The sequence below is a fragment of the Erinaceus europaeus genome, chromosome 20 (genome assembly GCF_950295315.1).
Source record: "Erinaceus europaeus chromosome 20, mEriEur2.1, whole genome shotgun sequence".
NCBI classification, from domain to species: domain Eukaryota; kingdom Metazoa; phylum Chordata; class Mammalia; order Eulipotyphla; family Erinaceidae; genus Erinaceus; species Erinaceus europaeus.
The window spans coordinates 20,744,346-20,767,817 of NC_080181.1; the positions used below are offsets into that span (position 1 = coordinate 20,744,346).

The 23,472-nt window shown below is 45.1% G+C and overlaps 1 long non-coding RNA gene across 1 annotated transcript in view; it reads right to left on the reverse strand.

The window, feature by feature from the left end:
* The window catches only part of LOC132535003 (uncharacterized), a 175,539-nt gene that overhangs the window by 70,181 nt on the left and 81,886 nt on the right, over positions 1–23,472 (reverse strand). Inside the window, exons 2-3 of the long non-coding RNA XR_009546779.1 lie at positions 18,737–18,807; positions 6,820–6,962 (exon numbers count right to left, since the gene is read on the reverse strand). This is a non-coding gene — a long non-coding RNA (uncharacterized LOC132535003). The remainder of the gene's footprint in view (positions 1–6,819; positions 6,963–18,736; positions 18,808–23,472) is intronic.

Sequence of the window (23,472 nt, forward strand, 5' to 3'; positions counted from 1 at the left end):
GTCAGTACAAGACCAGAACGACTTTAAATATTGAATCTTGCCTCAATGTTTTAAACACAAAGATCTTGTTCTCAAAAAGACAAACTACAGTAGTAGAGAAGAGATCACGGTTGCCATGGGTTACATGTGGAGGAGGAACGCTTATTAAGTAGAATCATGAGGCAGCTTTGGGGGAGCAGCAACATAGCTCTTTATACCTAATTTGCATTTTTGGTGTTTTCACAAATCTACATATATATAAAAATGCATAGAACAGTGTACATTTTAAGACATTTGGGCTTACTAGATGATAGCTTTATAATTAAATTAGTTCATTCTAATTAAAATTTTAAAGGTCTTTTCTGAACTGTCAAAAAAGAAACAGGCCCATAGGCCTTTTAGCTTGCTGAGAAGCTAAAAGGGAGTGTGTAGAGGCTCTTTCGAGGCAATGCTAGAGCAGAGGTGCCAGCCCCAGGCTGTAATTCACACACAGGCCACTGAGCCACCTGGAGATGACAGCAGGGAGGGGCAGGGAGCCCAGGCCACCAGTGGAAGGAAGTGGGGACAGTAACTAGTCAGATCTTTCAGTCTCCAGGTGTGGGGAGTCATAAGAGACCTCCACAGTGTCAGAGACAGCAGTGTGCAAAAAGAGAATGGAAAGAAAAGGAAAATGATCAGCTAGTCCAACCTGACTATTTAGTTACCACCACAGAGGAGTTGCCACCACTGAAAGTAAACCAATAAAAACCCTGTGTATGCCATAAGCATTCCTATAGATGCCTGCATGAGCACAGAGTTCCCTGGCCAGAGACAGCTGATAGTCATAGACACCTTGCAGGAGCTAGCTGAGAAGGAGGTTGACACATGAGAGGAGCACCCCAAAATGAGAACACATCCCCCCCACCCAGTGATGAAAAATGGGAACTAGCAAGATGAGGATCACTCATGGACAGGGGCCGAGTGGTGGCACACCTGGTTGAGTGAGCACATTACAGTGCTCAACAGGTTCAAGCCCTTGGTCCCCACCTGCAAAAGGAAAGCTTCACAAGTGGTGAAACAATGCTGCAGGTATCTCTCTCTCTCTCTCTCCCTCCCTCCCTCCGGCCCTCCCTCCCTCCCTCTCTATGTTCCCCCTTCCTCTTGATTTCTGGCTGTTTCTATCAAATAAAAACATAATAACAGTAAAAAGGATCACTCACGGACAAGTACAGAATCTGGGATTTCTTAGCCAGATGGGAAGCTGGGGGCTGAGATCAGTGCCTGGCAAGCCTACCATGCTCACATTGGTCACTTCCTGTGGTGAGTAGTGTTCCTTCTTCCTTGCCCCACTCACTCCTTTTCTCCAGGCGTGATGGGGAAGCACCTGTGCCCCACAGCACTTGCCTTCATCGCACCTGGGATTTCAGTCAGAGTTGGTTTGTCCTCTGCTTGGTCCAAGAAATCAGACTCAATGTGTCCCCCCCGCCCCCCGTCTCCTTGTTTGTCTGCCTCTGGGCCTCTCTCCTTCTCACCCCCAGTCCCTGGAGCTATGAGCACAGAGGGTCAGAAGGTAATGGATTAAATTTCTCCCCAAGATAACTCTCAACCAACGGCACTGGAAGTGGGTGAATGAACACCCCAGCTTGCCCTCCAGAGGGACAGTTCTGACAAATCCCCATCAGGACTGAGCCCAGTTACCCATAGTCACTCACTACTGAGCTGGCTTTCTTCCTCCCGTTTCCTATACACTTTGGCCTTAGACCAAGAGCTAATGAATAACCACCCCCCCTTCCAGGCCTACCTTTCAAGGAGACCCAAACTAAGACATATGATTACTCCCACAATCCAAGACATTCATTCCGTGAAGTCAGAACCAGCTCCTGGAGCGTAATTGTTCAATTCCAGCCAATGCCGATGACTGGGGGAACTTCCATCTCTTTCTGTCACTAAGTGGGCTTAGATGTTGGAACTGTTTCTAATGAGGAAGCTGCAGCTGCCTCCCCTTCCTCTCAGTTGCCTTTAACCATCCCAGGAAGCTGTCCCTCCCAGATGCACCTCTCACCCAGCCAGTGGGTCCTATGTGGATGTCCTGCCCCCATTTGTGTAACAAACCCAAGTTGCTGGAGCGCTAAGCATTTCTATGCCCACTGGAGGGCTCCCAATTTCCTCCCTAATTAAGGAGGTGAGAGGGCTTTTCGGAGGAGGATCTGCCCCCACACCTGACGCCATGTGGCAGCACTCCCACCCCTACCCCCAGGGCTGTTCAAGCCCCATTGCCTCCCAGCCACAACTGCTCAGGTTAAGATGTATCAAGATGGAAAGTTATCACTTGATTAAGATAAAAATAAAATAATCGAAATATGTAACATGTTCCTGCTTCGAACAGATGGCTAGGGAGCTTGCTTCATAACACTGAACATCAAAAATGAATCAGAGGCTCGTATCCCCGCATAATCAAGAATTTGCTCACCGGGTGCTCTGCAGCCAGGCAGGAGCTGGAGACGCCATAGGCAAAAGCGTGGAGCCGAGCAATGACAAAGAAGTCTCAGACTGCACTGTGTGTTCCTCCTCAGCCTGCATCAGACACCATGTCAGTGTGTGCATGGGATGGGGGTAGTGGGGACAAGATATCAAATATATAAAAGATGTGTCTGTCACCTTTCAGGAGGGGCTGCTGCCACCCTTTATCAGACTGTCCCTGCTGACATTTTTCTCCCCAAAGGGAAAATATTCCAGCCACCTCATGGTTTTTTGTTTTTTGTTTTTATCTCCTGGAGACACCCAGGTGAGATATCTATCACTTTACTCCAGTGACAACATTTAGCCACATTCCATTGTGACTTACTTGTTTACATGTCTTAGCTCTCCAGAGTTCTTTAAAGGAAAGGATAATTTCTTTTTTTTAACATTTCTTTTATTCATTTATTTATTTATTTTCCCTTTTGTTGCCCTTGTTTTTTTATTGTTATTGTAGTTATTATTGTTGTTGTTGTTGATGTCATCGTTGTTAGATAGGACAGAGAGAAATGGAAAGAGGAGGGGAAGACAGAGGGGGGGAGAAAGATAGACACCTGCAAACCTGATTCACCACCTGTGAAGGGACTCCCCTGCAGGTGGGGAGCCAGGGGCTCAAACTGGGATCCTTTTGCCGGTCCTTGCACTTTGCACTACCTGTGCTTAACTCACTGCGCTACCGCCCAACTCCCGGAAAGGATAATTTCTTACATGACTTGATATTACGCAGGGCCCAGAAAAGGTGTAAATAAATGTTGAGTGAATGAATCAATGAATAAAAACAATGAGAACTACTGAAAGATCCTCCCAACTGGTCTAGTGATGGCCATTCTGTTTGCTCTATAACACAAGGGCATCCATCACTTTAAGGCTCTAACAACCTTCAGCTAGATAGATAGCTAGGTGCCCTGGAAGTATCTCCAAGATGCATGGGGAAGTGGAAAAAAAGGAAGTTTCTGAGTGGTATGTATATAATACATCATAATTGACTTTAAAAGGGGGGAAATGAGCACATAGTGTTCATATGTTTCAAAATTTTTCTAAGATTTTAAAGAAAATGTAAAAAATAGGAATAGAAAAGAACCTTGCTTTGTCTTACATAGCTTTCTAAATTTTTCCTTTACGTGTGTATTTGTACTTTTTTTTTTTTTTGCCTCCAGGGTTATTTCTGGGGCTAGGTGCCTACACTACAAATTCACTGCTCCTGGAGGCTATTTTTTGTCCCCTTTTGTTGCCCTTGTTGTAGTTATTATTGTTGTTATTACTGTCATTGTTGTTGGATAGGAGAGAGAAAAATCAAAAGAGGACAGGAAGACAGAGAAGGGGAGAGAAGGGAGAGAAACCTGCAGACCGGCTTCACCGCCTGTGAAGTGACCGCCCTGCAGGTGGGGAGCCGAGGGCTAGAACCGGGATCTTTGTGCCAGTCCTTGCGCTTTGCGCCATATGCACATAACTACTGCCTGGCCCCTATGTATTTGTACTTTTTCAACTTAAAAGTCAATAATTTTCAAGCCACTGGTTAAAGTATTCTGCTACTCATTAATATTTACTGACTATCTATCTCCTACAAATGAGTTAATCCCAGAAATCCCAATCTCATGTTTGACCCTTTCCCTGGTTAAAGTGTTCTGCAGGGCCAACAAGATAGCTCAGCTGGGAGTGTACTTGCTTTGCCTTGTCTGCTACCCAGATTCCAATCCATCCCCTACTACACTGGGGGAAGCCTGGCTGCTGTGGCATCCTTCCTTCGCTCCTTCTGTCTCTCTGTGTTTATCTCTCTCTATCTGAAAAAGTCAGCCCAGGACACTGAAGTCCTGGCAACAGCAAGGGAAAAAAAAAAATGAAGGCTCTCTCACTAGCAAATTAGTCTCTTTGCTATGGGGTCACTCATGACAGTCATCAGAACCCAGGCAGCAATAAAAATGTGGGGTCCCTTTTACAAAGGATATTAAGACTTTCAAGATGGCAATAGCACAGCATTAAACCAAGCACATGGCCCCACTAAGTATGGGGCAGGCCTATGTGAGCAGACAGATCAAAAACCCATGGGCCTGTTTCCATTCTCTCGCCTCTTGGAGTGGTCTGGGTGGGAGGGGCACAATTACTGGGAGAAGTAAATTCCATCTCTCACCTTGACTTCTATAGCCAGGCAAGCCCTAATGTCCAAAACTCCTTCTTGCAAACTAACTCAGTGTTTTGATTAAAACTCAGCATAAACTTGTGGGTGCAACAAAAGAAGAAATTGATGTTTTAATACAACTCATTAGAGCACCTTTATTAACTCCAGAAATAGAAAGAGGATATAAAATAGAGAGATTAGTTTAAAATCAACACCGTACTTGTAAGGCTGAGATTCCAGGCACATTAATTGCTAGGTTGTCTCATTACTGATTAAATAAGAAATCTCAAATACCATTAGACAATTGTGATTAAATGTATGTCATTCTAATTGAATATGTGGTTTATTGCCTTCCACGGAGTCGGCAGGTCACCTTCCAGTTTTGTGCATTTGGAAAGGACACATCTACATGGTGACAGCACACCAAGTCATTATTTCTCAGACAGCCCTGGATCCCTCAGAGTTGTGTCCTAAAATATGGCCATGGTTGCAGGTGGAAAAGGACTGTGCTGTACAATAGGGAACCTGAGATGATGAAAATAAATCCCACTTAATGTCATGGCTGGGCACTTCTCCCTCTCATCTCATTACCTGGCTCTGGGCTTTGGGGTGCCGGAATGGCTTATAGTCCCCCTGGCTTTGGGGTCATTTGAGGACTAGGGGAAGTAAGGCATCTTCTTGGCTCAGGGAAGAAGCTCTGAGTCCTTGAAAGTGGATCTAGCTGGGATTGTAAAGAAATGAGAAAGAAAAAAAAACATTGGTTTAATTTCTCCTCTATTTCTACTAAGAGACCTGGGCAGAAGAGTCTTCCCAGGCCCATTCTTTTTGATTTTCCAAAAATGAAGATGCAAAATTAATCTCACTTCTCTGGCCAGGTTTGGCTACCCACCTAAGCCATAGCACATGAGTGATAATTTCCCCAGCCCTGTGCCTTACTTTGCTTGAGTTTTGAGCCAGAGTGAAATGGGACAAACACTGGCCAAGTACCTCTGACTTTAGGGAAACACACACACACACACACACACACACACACACACACAGTATCCAAGAGGGAGCAGGACAGCACTAGGCCCACCAGGAGACATCATGCAAGTAAGTTGAGTTCTTAGTAGCCTTTCATTGTGCATATACAGTCACCATTTTTCTAAACTCCAGATCTGTTTCCATCACCTGCTTCAGGTGAAAGCTAGGTTTCTCTGACTAGGTAAACTCCTGAGGTCTTTAGGCATGCAGTCCACCTTCTTTTCCCACTACCATACTGCATGACAATGCAGACTGTCAGCAGTCCCCAGCACAGAGACACCTTGTCTCTACTCACATTCCGCTCTGACTGGAATGCTTGTGACTTGGAAAGAGGACATTTCTCTCCTTCCCAAGACACAAAGCACAATTCCTACACCCTAGGATCCCCGACCCCCAGGAGGCAGTCAACCTGGTGGTTTTAAATTTCAATTCAAAAGAGAGAAGACCAGGGACTAGCTCACCAAATAACACAGTCCCCATGCCCAAGGCCTTGGGTTTTAGTCCCCTCACATCACATGGGGAGCATCACTAATGGGGGAGTTCCATGGATGGTGAAGCAATACTGTAATTTCTCTTCTTTTGCTCTCTCCCCTTCCCTCAAAAAAATATAAAGAACAGAAAATTGGGCTTGAGAGGCTGATCATTAGTATTGCACATACTTGAGATCTTGAGTTCATATCTGGTACCACATAAAAATAACAAATAAGGGGGCTGGGTAGTAGCACAGTGGGTTACGCATGCATGGCGCAAAGCACAGAACTGGAGCAAGGATCCCAGATCGAGCCCTCCGCTCCCTACCAGCAGAGGGGTCACTTCACAAGCGGTGAAGCAGGTCTGCAGGTGTCTATCTTTATCTCCCCCTCTCTGTCTTCCCATCCTCTCTCGATTTCTCTCTGTCCTATCCAACAACAACATCAATAATAACTACAACAATAAAACAACAAGGGCAACAAAAGGGAATAAATAAATAAATATTAAAAATAAATAAATAAAATAAAAAATGTTTAATTATAAGCAACAAATAAGAGATCTTGCTGGAGAGACAACACAAAGATTATGCAAAGTCTTCCATGCCTGAAGCATCAAAGGCCCCAGATTCAATTACCAGTATCACCATAAGCAGTGCTCAGGAAAAAAAAAAAAAAAAAAAAGAACAACAACAACAAAAAAACCTTAGTAAACATGGAGTCCTGGAGATAGCTCACCCAGTAGAGTGCACACTTCACCATACGCAAGTCCCTGGCCACCACACAGCAGCACCCGCACAAGGGAGCTTCACAAGTAGTGGAGCAGTGCTGTGATGTTTCTCCTTCTTTCTCGATGTCTCTCACTCTGCATCTTAAAGAGTCTGTAAGGAGGGACAGAATCATGCTGGCACACAGCCCCAACAATAATCCTGGGGCTTTATATATCAAATAAACAAAAGAGAAAAGGAGAAGCCCATTAGTGAGGGCTGAACTATTTCAGGCCTGGTGGCTCTATGGTGCCTGGGAAAACACAAGCACTGAGTCGGGAGTGCAGGGCAGAGTGGTGAGACGGCCATCTAGTGGACCCTACAGTCCTGAGCCACAAGTGGGGACAAGACTAGTTCAAGAGACTTCCCGTGCTGGGCAACAGTAATGCCTGCAGGATGGATACACTTGGATACAGTTCTGGGGATCCCAGAAGGCCATAGGGGAGGGAAAGCCACACCAAATGATGATAGCTTTGTGGCCTTTTCACCAATCTTGGCTGGCAACAAACAGCTCAGGGATAGAACTGATTAGACGCTTGCACTGAGAGGCATGGAACAACCCTTTCCCCCTTCTTGCCCTTATCAGGGGAGCCCACCACCACTGCTCCTGCAGCAGACTGCTATCCAAGTTGTGTGTGCTGACCCCTTGCCAGCTAGATAAACCCATCCTTGCATCCCCAGTACCTAGAAGCATGCCTAGCACATAGTACTTGCTCGGTGAATAATGAAGGTGGGGGGGTGGGAGGGGAGAAGGAGAAAAAGAAGGAATTGGGAAGGCAGCTCAGGTTGCCCAGATCACTGGCTCCTCTGCACCCTCAAAACAGCCCTCTCCGGCCATTGTGCACACCTCCACCAGGCCCTGCCTATCAAACTTGGGGTACCCACTGCCCTACCTGACTCACTGAGAGGCAGGAAAACACACTGGTCATGAGCCCTACTCCTGGGTCAGTTCATCTGGATTCCAGTTCTAGTTCTGGCTTTGATTAGCTGTGTGGCTGAAAGCAAATTATTCAACCTCTCTGTGCTTCATTTGTAGTAGAGATGATAAAATGGCACCTACTTCATTGGGTTGCTGTGAGGCTTAATGGGGTAGAGCATGCATTTAAAAGGATATATGACCTGCAGTGAGTGGTATTTTATTGCTTAATAGTCATCTATTGAAAAATAAATAAATAAAACACGTCTTGTCACCGAGGAAGTAGAGCCGTGGATAAAGCAGTGGAATTTCAGGCATGAGGTTCTGAGTTAGAAGCCAAGCATCACGTATGCCAGAGTGATGCTCTCTCTTACTCTTTCAAATAAATAAATAAATAAAATTTTTATTAAGGGTTGTGGAGATAGCATAATGGTTTGTATAAAAGACTTTAATGCCTGAAGCTAAGAACACTCAGATTCAATCCCTGGCGTGACACCATAATAAGCCAGAGTTGAGCAGTGTTCTGGTAAAATAAATAAATTAATAAATAAATATTTGAAATATAAAATAAAACATAGCTCCCCATTAGACTAGAATCTCCCTGAAGGTAAGACTGCTATTTAGTTTATTTTTATATATTCTGTACTTAACACAGCCTCTAGCCTGACTTAGAATAGACACCGGTGAGTGGCTGGCAGATGAATGAATGAATGAATGAATGAATGAATGAATGAATGAACTAACGATATTGACTTTAGGTCAGATTACAGTTTAAATTTATAGAAGGAAGTTCCTCCAGAAAGGGAAAACACAAAGTGGAACTTGGGCTGGGTTTGATGTATTGCACCAAAGACAAAGACTCTGGGGAAGGAAGGGAGTAAGGGGACTGGGTGGACTTTGGAATCTTTGTGAATGATGAAAAATTTTTAAGTAAAAATAAAAAAAGAAGAAGGTAAGTCTTCAGTACTGTAGGTAGTACTGACTTTCTTATTCTTTTTTTTTTTTAATTGCCAGCAGGGCTGTCACTAGAACTCAGTGCCACTGCTACATATCCTTTTTTCTTTTTCCCTTACTTTCTGTTTTACTTTGATAGGACAGAGAGAAATTGAGAGGGAAAGGGGAGACTGAGAAACAGAGAGGTAGTACAGGAGGTACCACAGTAGATAAAGTATTGGACTTTCAGGTGTAAGGTCCTGAGTTTGATCCCCAGCAACACATGTACCAGAGTGATGTTTAATTCTCTCTCTCTCACACCTCATATCTTTCTCATTAATAAATAAAACATTTAAAAGGGAGAGAGGGAGAGGGAGAGGGAGAAGGAAAGGGAGAGAGAGAGAGAGAGAGAGGAAGGAAGATAAACACCTGCAGGCCTGCTTCATCACTCCTGAAGCATTCCCCCTGCAGGTGGGGAGCCAGCGCTCAAACCTGGGACCTTGTGCTTGTAATGTGTGTGTTCAACAGGGTGTGCTACCACCTGTATTATCGATTTAAAGTACTGTGGGTAGTATCATTAAGACTCCAAATCCCAAGTTGGCAATGTGCTAGGAGCAGTGGAGCTCCACTGAAGGAATTAGAAGGCTGAATGTCTCAGGATGAAGATGTGAGGATGGGGGGGAGGGAGAGGGAGAGACAGAAATGACTGCTTTCCTTCTTTCCATCTCCTTTTCCCCTTCCTCCACCTGGTGCTCTCTCTCCCTTCCCTTTCATGCCAAGAAGAACAAGGCACAGTAAAGCTAACAAAGGAAAGTCCCCCAGGTCACTGTGATTGTGTGGGTAGAGGACAGACACAAAAGGTTTATACTAAAATAGCCATTGAGTCACCCACCCAACCAGCATTTCCATGGACAGAGGAGGCATCAGCACTGTGGTGCAGCTTGAAATAAAGGGCAAGGGAAGTACAATTACCTGACTCACAGCCTGTCCTCTACATGCTCACACAGGAAGGCTTTCTTCCCTATTTTATCAATTCTCCTTCAGAATAAATCTAAAATCATTAACCATACTCTTCACACTGACATTTCCAGTTTGGAAATTCAACTTTCCAGATGCCTTGGAACAGGCTGTCCTAGCTCAAGCCTCACGTCTAGGGCACAGAATCGCTCTACATCCTCTGTTTTGTTTTTTATTTATTTTGTATAGAGACAGGAAGAAATTGAGAGGGGAGAAGGAGAGATAAGCACCTGTAGCACTGTTTCACCACTCATGAAGCTTCCCCCATGCAATCGGGGACGGAGCCAGCCTTGAACCCAGAACCTTATGCATAGGAATATGTGAACTCAACCAGGTGTACCACCACCCAACCCCCCATCCATGTCATCCATAAACACAGTCGGGAGAATATCAAGAGAACTGGAGAGGTAGCTCAGGGAGTAGAGCTCATGGCTTGTGTGCCTGAGAACCCAAATCTCTGAGTACAGTCTCCAACATCACACATGCCAAAGTGGCAATCTGTTTTCTATCATAAAATAAAAAAATATGTAAGAGAGAGACTGTATGTGTGCGTGTGTGTACAGCCACAGTAATAGCCTCCTATGAGAAATTCTCTATATTAGAACTCATAGTCAAAGGCCCCAATCAGCTCTGGCTCTAGAATCTCATTTTGTTTTTACTGTGCACTTCCCAGGCTGATAGGTGTAACAAATTGTCTTATCTTTGTCTAAACTTTGTTGGATCCATGTTTACCTCCCGGTTTAAGTACGTTAAACTATAACATCAACTTAAGAGTGAAGTAGCTCCTTTAAAATGTGCACTGGGGGGCGGGGGTGGACAGTGGGTTAAGAGCATGTGGCGCAGCAGGTTAAGCACACAGGGTGCAAAGCGCACGGACTGGCATAAGGATCCCGGTTCGAGCTCCCGACTCCCCACCTGTAGGAGGGTCGCTTCTCAAGCAGTGAAGCAGGTCTGTGGGTATCTTTCTCTCCCCCTCTCTGTCTTCCATTCCTCTCTCCATTTCTCTCTGTCCTATCCAACAACAATGACAGCAATAAAATAATAACAACAAAAACAATAAACAACAAGGACAACAAAAGGGGGAAAAGTGGCCTCCAGGAGCAGTGGATTCGTGATGAAGGCACCAAGCCCCAGCGATGGCCCTGCAGACAAAAAACAATGTCAGCTGGTACCATGACGCCAACCTGACTTCCCTGGGCAGACAACCTCACCACTGTGTCCTGGAGCCCCACCTCCCCAGAGCCGTGCCCCACTAGGGAAAGAGAGAAACAGGCTGGGGATATGGATCAACCTCCCAATGTCTGTGTCCAGTGGAGAAGCAATTACAGAAGCTAGATCTCCCACCTTCTGCAGCCTATAAAGATCTTGGTTCATACTCCAGGAGAGGTAAAGAATAGGGAAGTTTCCAATGAAGGACATGGGATACAGAACTCTGGTGGTGGGAACTGTATAGAATTATACCTCTCTTATCCCACAATCTTGTCGATCATTATTAAATCACTAATAAAAAGAAATGTCGGGTGGTAAAATGCTGAGTCATTCACCTAGAAAAGACTGGTCCTTAGGGCCAGGTGGTGGCACACCTGGTTAAGCACACACATTATAGTGCACAAGGACCCAGGTTCAAACCCCTGGTCCCACCTGTAGGAGCAAAGCTTTACGAGTGGTGAAGCAGGGCTGCAGGTGTCTCTGTCTCTCTCCTTATCTCTTCCTCCTCTCTTAATTTCTCTGTCCCTGTCCAATAATTAATTATAAGAAAGAAAGAAAGAAAGAAAGAAAGAAAGAAAGAAAGAAAGAAGAAAATACTAGTAACACCAGGCATCTCATCTAACCAGAGGGAGAGGGAGCTGAAGTTCAGATCAAATCAAGAAGACATTTCTGATCTTCAATTGTACTATTTACTCTGAAGGACAAGAATGAATAAGAAGGAACCATGAGGCACCAGCAGGAATGTTGTTCCTTCCAGAAGTAAACAGAGTGATGGAGATGAGATATCCAGCATCTATGTTCTTAACAACAGACTCAGCTCTGCCAAGTGAGACACAATTATGAAGACCAGCAAGCAAACAGAGTTAGAAATGTGGCAAGTGATACAGCCCTACTCATCTGCTATTTTACTGTTGCTTCATAATTGAATTGTTTTTGCATTTATAAACGAATTGACTCCCCAAGAGAAAATGTCTCAGACAACATCATTATAGAATCCCAAAACAGGATATGTACAAAATATCTTCCTACAAAGCACTAACTACAATTACAATACTTATGAATTACAATTAACTAAATATAACTAATCACAAAGTAAAATGGGTATCTTCACACTGGAGAAACTCAAGAGTCTCCACCTTAAACAAGAGATCAAAGCTCACTCTGCCAGCACTAGAATAAGGAGAGGGGGCTCGCCAGCAGAGCACACACATTACTATGCTGTGGGTCTGGGCAGTGGCACGCCTGGTTGAGCACACATACGACATCACTATGCTGAAGGACCTGTGTTTAAGCACCTAGTCCCCACTTGCAGGGGGAAGCTTCATGAGCAGCGGAATAGTGCTGCAGGATTCTCTCCTCCCTGCTGCTGCTGCTGCCTCTTCTTCTTCTCCTCCTCCTCCTTCTCTCTCTCTCTCCCTCCCTCCCTCACTCTCTGTTTCTCACACCCTGTAGAAAACAAAAGAAAGAAAGAAAGAAAGCCCCCCGACTCCCCACCTGCAGGAGAGTCAATTCACAAGCAGTGAAGCAGGTCTACAGGTGTCTATCCTTCTCCCTCTTCCCCCTCTCCCCTCCCCCATCCCCTCCCCTTCTTCCCCTAGATCTTCCCCCTCTCTTTTCCCCCTCTCTTCCCTCTCCTTCTTCCCCCCTTCTTCCCTCTCCCCCCTGTACCCCCTCTCCCTCCCCCCTGCCCCAGCAGACCAGATAATAGTACTGTATGTGTGCTAATTTCCTGGTCTTGATCATTGTGCCTGAAGTTATGTAAGATGTTAACATTTGGGGGGATCTGGGTGAGGATGTGTATGGGGATTCTTTGTACTGTTTTTGCAACTTTTTTCCAAAGTCAGAAATTAAATCAAAATGAAAAGTTAAAATTAAATGAAGTTTTAAGTGGATTAAAGGTTTTCAAATTTAGTTATCAGAAGGATGGGAGGAGGAAACTGTCTCTCTGCAAAATTGCTACTCCTTGCTTCAGAGAAGACTTTCACTAACCGTTGAAAATTTAATAGGACTGTCAGCAATATGGGAAACCAGTTATATAAGTGCTGAAACACCTATCACCGGCTTCTTTTTACCTGTAATTGTATAAGACCTGCACATCTGTCATGAGGATGGACGACGTGAATTTTGAAGTTTGACTGGCAGGTATGAAGAAAAGCAGGGAGTGGTTACTTTTCCCCAGAGCAAAGCAAAATGCCAGGAAATGCCACCCCAGGGAGCTATGACTGAGTCTCTCTTAGTTCTGGCTCCTCCTCCACAAAAACGATTCATCTTGATGCCTATACTAAGAGGTATGAAAAGTCAACATAGACTGGGAGTGGGAGGGCACCTCTGGCTACCACAGAGTGGGCATAGCAACCTGGGTTCCTGTCTGCAGTTAAATTACCAAAGGGGATAGTGACCTCAAAACCCACCTCACTCTGGGACAGCTGTATTTTGAAGTCTCTGGCCTCCATACCATCCTCAAGGATTTCCTTCCCCAACTGAGCAGGGCCTGGAATGAACAAAGGTCCTCTGCACTGGGTAGGACATGCTCCACACTAGACAACAGACTTCTGCTATTTGGGACACTGAGTGCCAACTCCCAGAAGCCTCCCCAACCCACTTCCCTTTCTCATCAGAATGCTCCCTGGTGCCAGGCTGCCCTACTCAAGGGGAGATCTACATTTTTCATCCACAAGCCAGTGCCAACTGTGGTAAAGGCAGAGACTCATGCCAGGTGGGCACCTGGTATGGCAGGAGATGAGGAAATCTGTGGACATGGGCCCCACAGACCTCTTTTGTATGGAGGCTAGAGGTGGGAGTCGGCAGGGTGGCCCCCATCCCAGGTCCAAGCTATGGAAAGATGTCATTCACTGAACAAACACTGCAGTCACACCTGCTACCACCAGCTCATTGGAAAACCCCCAAAGTACAGCAAAAAAAAAAGTGTTTTTCTTTTGAGGTGGGAATAAAAGCCACCAGTGCCTCCAGCCCCACTCCACCTGGTTCACACATATATTCATGGTGAGTGGGTGCCCAACAGAGTCATTTGCTGGCCCTGCAGATAGAGTGCACAGTACATAAAGCCCTGGGTTTGATCGCCAGCACTGAATACACTGGAGCAGTGCTCTGGACTCGCTCTCACACAGTAAATAAATCTTTTAATCTTTTTAAGGGAGACCAGCAAGGCTGCTTCCAAGCCCTCCAGGTGCTCAGTCTCCCTCTCCCAAAAAGAGATGTCAACATGTTTGTGAAGCCACAACTCTGTCAAAGGATGCAACTTATGACTCTCCAGCTAACTAGCTGTGCAATCCCTCTTTGTTTTGTTCCTCACTCTGTGGCCTCACACATGTGCTACTCCACATCTCCCAAGCTGACTTTCTTTTGCATTATTTGCATTTTTATTCCAGATATGAATATCTGAGAAGAGGAGGAGGAGGAGGAGGAGAAAGAAGAGACAGGAGACAGGAGTGGAAAAGGAGGAGAAGGAGAAGAGGGGAAAACAACACTTCAGCAATATTCCATCATCCATGAAGCCCCCCCATAATACCATGGTGCTCCCATGCGGTGCCATGGCTCAAACCTGGGGACCCTATCTGGTGAGCTATCTCCAAGCCCCTAACTGTACATCCTTGACTGAGTCATTAGCCCTTCTGATTCTAACTGCCTCATGCTGTACACGAGAGCAAGTGTTATGTATCAATACTTTGCAGGGTTGTTCTGAGTCTCAAATGCGATAACCAGGTATGGCACATGTCGCACAGTCGGTACATATTCGGTCCCAAACTCCTCACAGTGTGATCGCTGACTCATAAGCATAACATTCCCCATCTTCTCATGTCACCTCAGCCGAGACTACAGAGGTCTCCATCCCTTTCCAGAGGTTAACTAACTTGCTCAAGGTCACACAGGCAGGAAACTGCAAAGCCAAGACTCAATCTTCTGTCTCCAAACACCAGACTCCCTGGTCTTTACAGCCAGGCTTCTCTCTCACTCACCCTGTCGCAACCTAGGACTGGCCTGATGTCAACAAAAGGAGCAAATGAGAGGCACCAGATCCCAGATCCCAGATCCAGCAATGGGACAGATGCCGCGGCAGCAAAGCAGATGGGCAGGGGCACCGCAGCCCAAGCACAATCACACAACAGGACAGACTCCCACAACAGTTTGGCCTGGGGATGGGAGTGAGAATGGAAGCCAGAGTCCACATAGGATGACACGCCGAGCCCTGCCTACTTGGTCTAGCAGAGGTGTGCAGATCACATTACTTCAGTGTAAAGTGTGGTTCTAGGACCCACAGCATCACAGGGGAACTTGTGGGAAACACAGAACTCAGGCCCTCCCAGGCCATATGAATCAGAATCTGATGCTTCAGAATATTCGCAGGCATTTCTCACGCTCCTTCAAGCCTAAGAAGCTCAAGTCAGAAGGCAGCTGGTCCTCAGTCACCAAACTGCAGGGGAGACACAGAGGAGAGAAACTGGCTAGAAACTGAGTCACCTGGGAGATTCAGAAGTCCCGATGCCCAGGGTCAACACCTGATGACTGAAATTGGAATCTATGGGGGCAGGATGCAGATATCAGAATTTCCAAGCTTGCAAGGTGGTGTTGAGAGATAGAAATTGGGCAGCCAGGAGGTGGTGGAGCAGTAGAACAAAAACTTACAAGCCTGGAGATTACACACCGGGTTAAGTGCACAGAGTGCGAAACACAAGGACCAGCGCAAGGATCCGGGTTCAAGCCTGTGGCCCCCCCTCTGCAGAGGGGTCATTTCACAAGCAGTGAAACAGGTCGGCATATGTCTATCTTTCTCTCCTCTACTCCCCTTTTCTTTTTTTTTATATTTCTTTATTGGGGGATTTATGTCTTACATTCAACAGTAAATACAATAGTTTGTACATGCATAACATTTCTCAGTTTTCCACATAACAATACAACCCCCACTAGGTCCTCTGTCATCCTTTTCAGACCTGTACTCTCCCCCACCCACCCCAGAGTCTTTTACTTTGGTGCAATACATCAACTCCAGTTGAGGTTCTACTTGTGTTTTCTCTTCTGATACTGTTTTTCAACTTCTGCCTGAGAGTGAGATCATCCCATATTCATCCTTCTGTTTCTGGCTTAATTCACTTAACATGATTTCAAGCTCCATCCAAGATGGGCTGAAAACAGTGAAGTCACCGGTTTTTAATAGCTGAAAGGGGGAGGGGAGTGGGGGGAGGGGTGCACTGGAGAAAATTCAGTAGAAACCCTCTGTCTGTGACTGAGGGGCAGGGGTTGAGGGACGGGGTGAGGAGCAGACTCAGGATTGTATCCCTAATCTCAGCTCTGCCTCTCACTCACCTTCTGACATTAAATCGTTTAGCTGTCCTCCTTAAGTTTCTACTTCTCCTGCTGACGTCTTACACATCTGTTAGTCACTGGAATATTGCTGAAAGGTTATGACTAAGAGGCCAGAAGATAGCTCACCCAGTACAATGCAGATTCTACCATGTGACTAAGAGGCCAGAAGATAGCTCAGCCAGTACAATGCAGATTCTACCATGTGCAAGGACTCGGGTTTGAGCCACCATTTACCACCCAAGAGCACCAACACAGAGGAAGCTTCAGAGTGGTGAAGCAGTGCTACAGTGTCTCTCCTTTCTGTGAACCTCTCTTCCTCACTAGCACTCTCCCTGTCTCTCATCCTCTATCAGAAGAAAAAAGTACAGAGCCCCCATGACAACCCTGGTGAGGGAGAAAAAAAAAGTTACAACTAGTTGATCCAGTATCAATTCATAAGGAATGCCTTAGATTTATAGCCACTTGATTCTATGTAAAGAACTACACTGGTGATAAGCAAAGAAAGTAACATTATCCCCAACTTACAAATTTAAAAACTGATATTTGGGTTCATTGGTGAAACTGCCCAAAGTCTTGAGTGTTGTGTGAAAAGTGATGTCGAAAACGAGGTTCAGGGACCGGCGTAAGGATCCCGGTTCGAGCCCCCGGCTCCCCACCTGCAGGGGAGTCGCTTCACGGGCGGTGAAGCAGGTCTGCAGGTGTCTATCTTTCTCTCCCCCTCTCTCTCTGTCTTCCCCTCCTCTCTCCATTTCTCTCTGTCCTATCCAACAACAAAGCAACGTCAACAATGGCAATAATAACCTCAACGAGGCTGCAACAACTAGGGCAACAAAAAGGGGGAAAAAAGGCCTCCAGGAGCGGTGGATTCATGGTGCAGGCACCGAGCCCAACAATAACCCTGGAGGAAAAAAAAAAAAACGAGGTTCAGAGGGCCCAGCAGTAGCACAGCAAGTTAAGTGCACATGGCACCAAGTGCAAGGACCGGTTTAAGAATCCCAGTTCAAGCCCCCAGCTCCCCACCTGTGAGGGGGTGGGAGGACCGCTTCACAAGTGGTAAAGCAGGTCTGCAGGTGTCTATCTTTCTCTCCCCTCTCTGTCTTCCCCTCCTCTCTCCATTTCTCTCTGTCCATTGTTGCAATAACAACAATGACAAAAATGGCAACAGAAGGGGGGGAAATGGCCTCCAGGAGCAGTGGATTTGTAGTGCAGACACTGAGCCCCAGCGATAACCCTGGAGGCAAAAAAAAAAAAAAAAAAAAAGTCCAGAACTTCCAACACCTAGGCCTATGCTCCCCACACTGCTGGCTCTGACATCCACTGAATGGACCCACAAGAAACGTCTTTCCATTTCCACCACTGTAGAAAAAAAAAGTAATGGGAGGCAGGGGGTGGCATACCCAGTTAAGTGAACACACATGTGACCATGTACATAAGGACCTGGGCTCAAGCCCATACTCCCCACCTTAAGGGGGAATGCTTTATAAGCAATGAAGCAGGTCTGCAGGTGTTTATATTTCTCTCACCCCTCCCCTCCCCTCTCCTCTCAGTAATTCTCTGCCCTGTCAAATAAAATAGAAAGAAAGAAAGAAAGAAAGAAAGAAAGAAAGAAAGAAAGAAAGAAAGAAAACAAAAATGGCCTTGGGAGCAGTGGATTCACACCAAGCCCTAGTGATAAACCTGTTGGCAAGGAAAAAAAAAAAGTGATGGTGGCAGGTGTGCTTGGTTCAGTAATGAATGGTCCTGCTTTAGAACCCAAAGGAGAGTTGAGTTTCCAAATAAAGCCATGACAAGAAAGAAAGTTTACAAAGTGTGGATTTCATATTAAGGCATCTTTCTGATTACAGGGGAGTGGGAACAGTGCCAAGAAAATGTAATAGGAGGCAGCTGTAGATGCAGGTGTGCAGACTTGTCCATTACTCAGCAACTCTTCCAAGTAACCCCCCCCCCCAAAAAAAAAACCTCCAGCTCAGTGGGAAGGTTGGTATTCCCTCCCACCCATCGGACTCATCGGTCTGAGAGGAGAATCAGGACCAGGAACTCCAGCGCGCTTTAGGACAGGACCTAGTGGGCTGTATTCCAAAGGCCAAGGTAGAGGGGAGGAGTAGCGCACCTGCAGGGAGCCTGGCCAGGTCACAGAGAGCCTCTTGCTCTTTTTTTTTTCTTTCTCATTTCTTTTTAAATACTAATTTATTTATTGAAGAGAGACAGTGACAAATCTATAGTGAAGAGGGAAATAGAGAGGGACAGAGAGATGTGTAGCCCTGTTTTACTGCTCATGAAGCTTTCCCCCTGCAGGTGGGGATGAGGGGCTTGAACCCAGCTCCTCGTGCATGGTAATATGTACTCTACAAGGTGTGCCATCATATGGCCCCTGAGCCTCTTGCTATTTATCCCTCTATGCTCTAGGTTAAGCTAGCCATCGTGTTTGTACCCTCAAACACACACACACACACACACACACACACACACACACACACACACAGATATATACCCACAGTTGATTGGACCAGTGTGGTCACCTGATTCAAGCCAGGCCCATCAAATCCTTTCTCTTTCTGGGGTCTAGAAGCAGGACAGAAACATCAGTCAGTCTGGAGTAAATTACTCAAGTGGAAAAAGATTCAGGCATCTACTTGACTCCATGTACTTAGTGAAGTTAAGTCACATGTCCATCCTGAACAGGACTTTGTGTACAATTAATGTTTCTTTCAGGTGGAATGAAGGGTCTTAAGAGCTTCTGAGCTCCTAGTCTCCACTCTTAAAATGTTTATGTTTTAAGAGTGTACTTAGATCCTATAAAATACTTTAGTACCCCAATATATAATTTGCTCTTTTATTCTTTCTTTCTTCTCCCTTCCTGTCCCCACTGACTATAGTTGGTTTCTGTTATTAACAACACAGAGTGCCTTAAAGACAACACAAGAGAAATCACCCACCACCTAAGACCTGACATAGCTCTGTATTACCAGAAGTCTCCCCTCTCCATCCTCCAAAGGCCCATGCAGTGAAATTTTAAAAAGGGATCTAGTGGATGGAGGTGCTTAAAGCAAACAGAACATGACAATAAGTAAACTAAATGGCATCCTAGGCCTAATCTTAAAAAGTTATGATTAAGTCAGGGCTGAGGAGACAGCATAATGGTTATGTAAAAGACTTTTATCTTTGAGGCTCCAAGGTCCCAGATTCAGTCCTAGTATCACAATAAACCAGAGCTAAGCAGTGCTCTGGTCTCTCTGCATTTTTCTCTCTGTATTGCTCTCACTAAAATAAATTTTTTAAAAAAGGTCAAGTCAGGTCCAGTTAGGATTTAAAATAGCATCCGGTTAGAATTTTCTTTTTTTTTTTTTTCCTCCAGGGTTATTGCTGGGCTCGGTGCCTGCACCATGAATCCACCGCTCCTGGAGGCCATTTTTCCCCCTTTTGTTGCCCTTGTTGTTGTAGCCTCACTGTGGTTATTATTATTACCATTGTTGATGTTGTTCGTTGTTGGATAGGACAGAGAGAAATGGAGAGAGGAGGGGAAGACAGAGAGGGAGAGAGAAAGATAGACACACCTGCAGACCTGCTTCACCGCCTGTGAAGCGACTCCCCTGCAGGTGGGGAGCCGGGGGCTCAAACCAGGATCCTTACGCCGGTCCTTGCACTTTGCACCATGTGCGCTTAACCCACTGCACCACCGCCCGACCCCCCCCAGTTAGAAGTTTCTGATGAAGTATCTCCAAACTTCTCCCTCCTGACACAGAAAAAGGACAAAAGGTCTCAATATCGGAAATGAAGACTAACCAACTGGTACTGAAATTGACAAGGAACGTCTGTTCAATAAATAAAGTGAATGAAGCTGAACTGAGTTGAGACAAACAATCTGTGCATCAACTCGTAAAACAGAGCAGCCCGGTCATCTGAAAAAGGAGAAAACAAACTTTTTTTCCCTTCTACCTTCCACCCAGAAGCCCAGGACCAAACCAACCCAAAGCCTGGCTCTCTAACAATTACTCTTTGCCTGGTTCAGAAAACAATTCCTTGTGTTCCAATCTATCTACATGCACTCATTCCAAAAATGCAATTCCTTGGAAGCCACAGAACAAGGAATGAAAGAGGACTGACGATGGCTCATAACCTGTGGAAGGCATTTTTTTCCCACCCTTGGTGATTTGTAAGTAGGACAAAGGCAATTTGTGCTGAAGAGTAAGAAGAGTTTCGCCTAGCCATCAGTACTGAAAGTCCCCAAACAGTCAGAAGTAGTGGAAGTAGGCCCCATATCAGCTCAGCAAGGTTACACAAGACATCTCATTGACTTCTGAAACCACTGAACTGTGGGCTTATTTGCTTCTCCAGCTAAAGAAGAACAGGGGCAGGAAGCCTAGGACAACCTAGGCTTTCTTTCTTGTTAGTAAGCACAAAGTGTCCAAAGAGCTCTCCTCACTTAGATTTAATTGTTAATTTTGTTTGCTTGATGGTGGTATTGGGGATTGAACCTGGGGCCTTTGCTGCCCCAGGTATTAAAGTCCTTTTGCATAAGCATTATACTATCTCCCTAGTCCTCACCTCACTTAAATGTAAAGTGAGGAACAGACTGGGGAGGGAGGAACTTCACAGGACCTACAGTAAAGCAGAATATGCTTCAGAGACCACTGTCTGCGATCACAATTTAGGTTCTCAAGGATGGGGAGATTTTCCTTGTTTATTCTAAGTCAAACTGGAATTTTCTTAAGGTAAGGGAGAAAACAAAACTTCTAGCACATAAGAGATAGTAGATAGTTAACAGAGAGTAGCTTTTAGATATATCCAAACACATTCATCCAAAAAAGATCTGTGCATAACTATGTTGTAGTAGCCAAAAACCTGGAAGCAACTCAGATGTCCAACAACAGGTGAGTGTCTGAGAAAGTTGTGGTTTATATACACAATGGAATACTACTTAGCTATTAAAAATGGTGAATTCAGGAGTTGGGTGATAGCCCAGCAGGTTAAGCACACATGGCGCAAAGGTTCAAGCACCCGGCTCCCCACCTGCAGGGGAGTCACTTCACAGGCAGTAAAGCAGGTCTACAGGTGTCTATCTTTCTCTCCCCCTCTCTGCCTCCCCCTCCTCTCTCCATTTCTCTCTGTCCTATCCAACAATGACAGCAATAATAACAACAACAACAACAACAAAACAACAAGAGCAACAAAAAGGGAATAAATAAATATTATTTTAAATGGTGAATTCACCTTTTTCACCATATCTTGGATGGAGCTTGAAGGAATCATACTAAGTGAGATTAATCAGAAAGATAAGGATGCCCAGCAACAGATGAATGGCTGAGAAAGCTGTGGTATATATACACAATGGAATACTATGCAGCTATTAAGAACAATGAACCCACCTTCTCTCACCCATCTTGGATGGAGCTAGAAGGAATTATGTTAAGTAAGCTAAGTCAGAAAGATAAAGATGAGTATGGGATGATCCCACTCATAGACAGAAGTTGAGAAAGAAAAACAGAAAGGGAAACTCAAAGCAGGGTTTGACTGAATTTGGAGCAGGGCACCAAAGTAAAAATCCTGGGTTGAGGGTGAGGGTGGATATTCAACTTCATGGGAAGGGGTTGGGGGGGGGGGAATGGTAGGAGAGGGGATGGGATGGGACACAGTCTTTTGGTGGTGGGAATGGTGTTTATGTACACTCCTATTAATTTGTAGTCATATAAATCACTATTTAATTAATATGAGAGGGGAAAATTGGTTGAATGTCTCAAACTTTTTAATGCACAGACCATAGGCTGAGTCTTCGATATGTTGACTCTCTTAAAAGCTTAGACCAGGGAGAACAGAAGCAACCAGTGGCACAGCTATATACAAATAATGTCAAAGGACATAAATTATGGTGATGTTGTATATGATACAGCAAATCCTAACAAAGGGATATGTCAGTTAGCCCAATTGCCCAGTAATGTGATTATAGCAATAACTATCTATTGTCTTCTTAAACCCTAAGACAGCAGGAACCTCCTACTTCCTCTACAGAGCCTATATCTCCCCCAGTCCTGGAACCTCTAGGTTAGGGCTCACTTTCCTGCATGCTTCTCTCAATTCATACCAAATGATATTGCATCCGCCATTCCCAACCTAGTCAACGCAATGAGTACCACCTCAGCATGCTTCACTTCAGACTGTGTCCTGAGATGTCAGATGTGGAATGTCAACCCTTCAGCCTCATTACTCGGGTGAGACCTTCCCTTTCATAGGATTCTCTAATTCCATTCCAGGTGGTTCACTTCCTAACAAAGTACCAAAATCTAAATATAGACCAGGTCCTGTGAGATAGAGCATATGTTCACACATATCCATAAATTAGGGGAAAATATATACCTGAAAGCAAAAGTACATAATAGTCTGCAGTGAGTCAGTATAAAGTTCATAATGAAATAGTGTCTACTTAGACTTAGATACCCTCCTCACCTACTTCCTGTTACACTTCCCTCACTCACTCCAAAGCTAACCTTTTCAAAGCAAGGACTGCAAAAGCTGAATAAGGGCAAGAGACTGGCGTACTTTAACAATGACTCTTAAGTCACTATCAGGCCACCCCATCAGTTGGAGCCCTAGTTGGGAAGTCCTGAGATTCCCAAAAAGACATAATGGGCTTAGACCTCGAATAAATCTTTCTCTCCATTGTTATCAGTCATTCCCATCAGGAACAACACAATAGACTCCTTTGTGACCCCCATAGGACCTTGGCCTCAATGTGGATCAACAAAGTCAGAGAATGTTTCATCCTCTGAAAGGAGGTTGGACAACATACTCTATATTCCACCTGAGAAGACAGGTCCTGAAATTGGGGCAGCTTGGAATGTTCCTACTTATGACCACAGAATGTGAGCTCAGATCTACTGGGATGCAGAGGTCACATAGGCTCCTAAGCTGAATATGGGTCCCAGATCACATCAAATCGATGGAGTTTACAGTCAACAATATTTATACACCTTTCCCATATTTGGGAGCTACTCTCTTCCCTGATCCAGCTTTCTGGTCCTTTTTCCAGCCATGACATCATCTCCCCATACACTAACTTGGATTCATCCAAGTATATCAGATTTCATGCTCAAGAAAAAAAAGAGAAAAAAAAAAAAAAACTAGTATAGCCACATGCCCTCTGGAATATAACTAAAATATGCCTACTAGCCATCTACAAAATGGAGGACCCCCCAACTCTTCATCTGCACTAGTCCAGCCTTTAGGTTCATG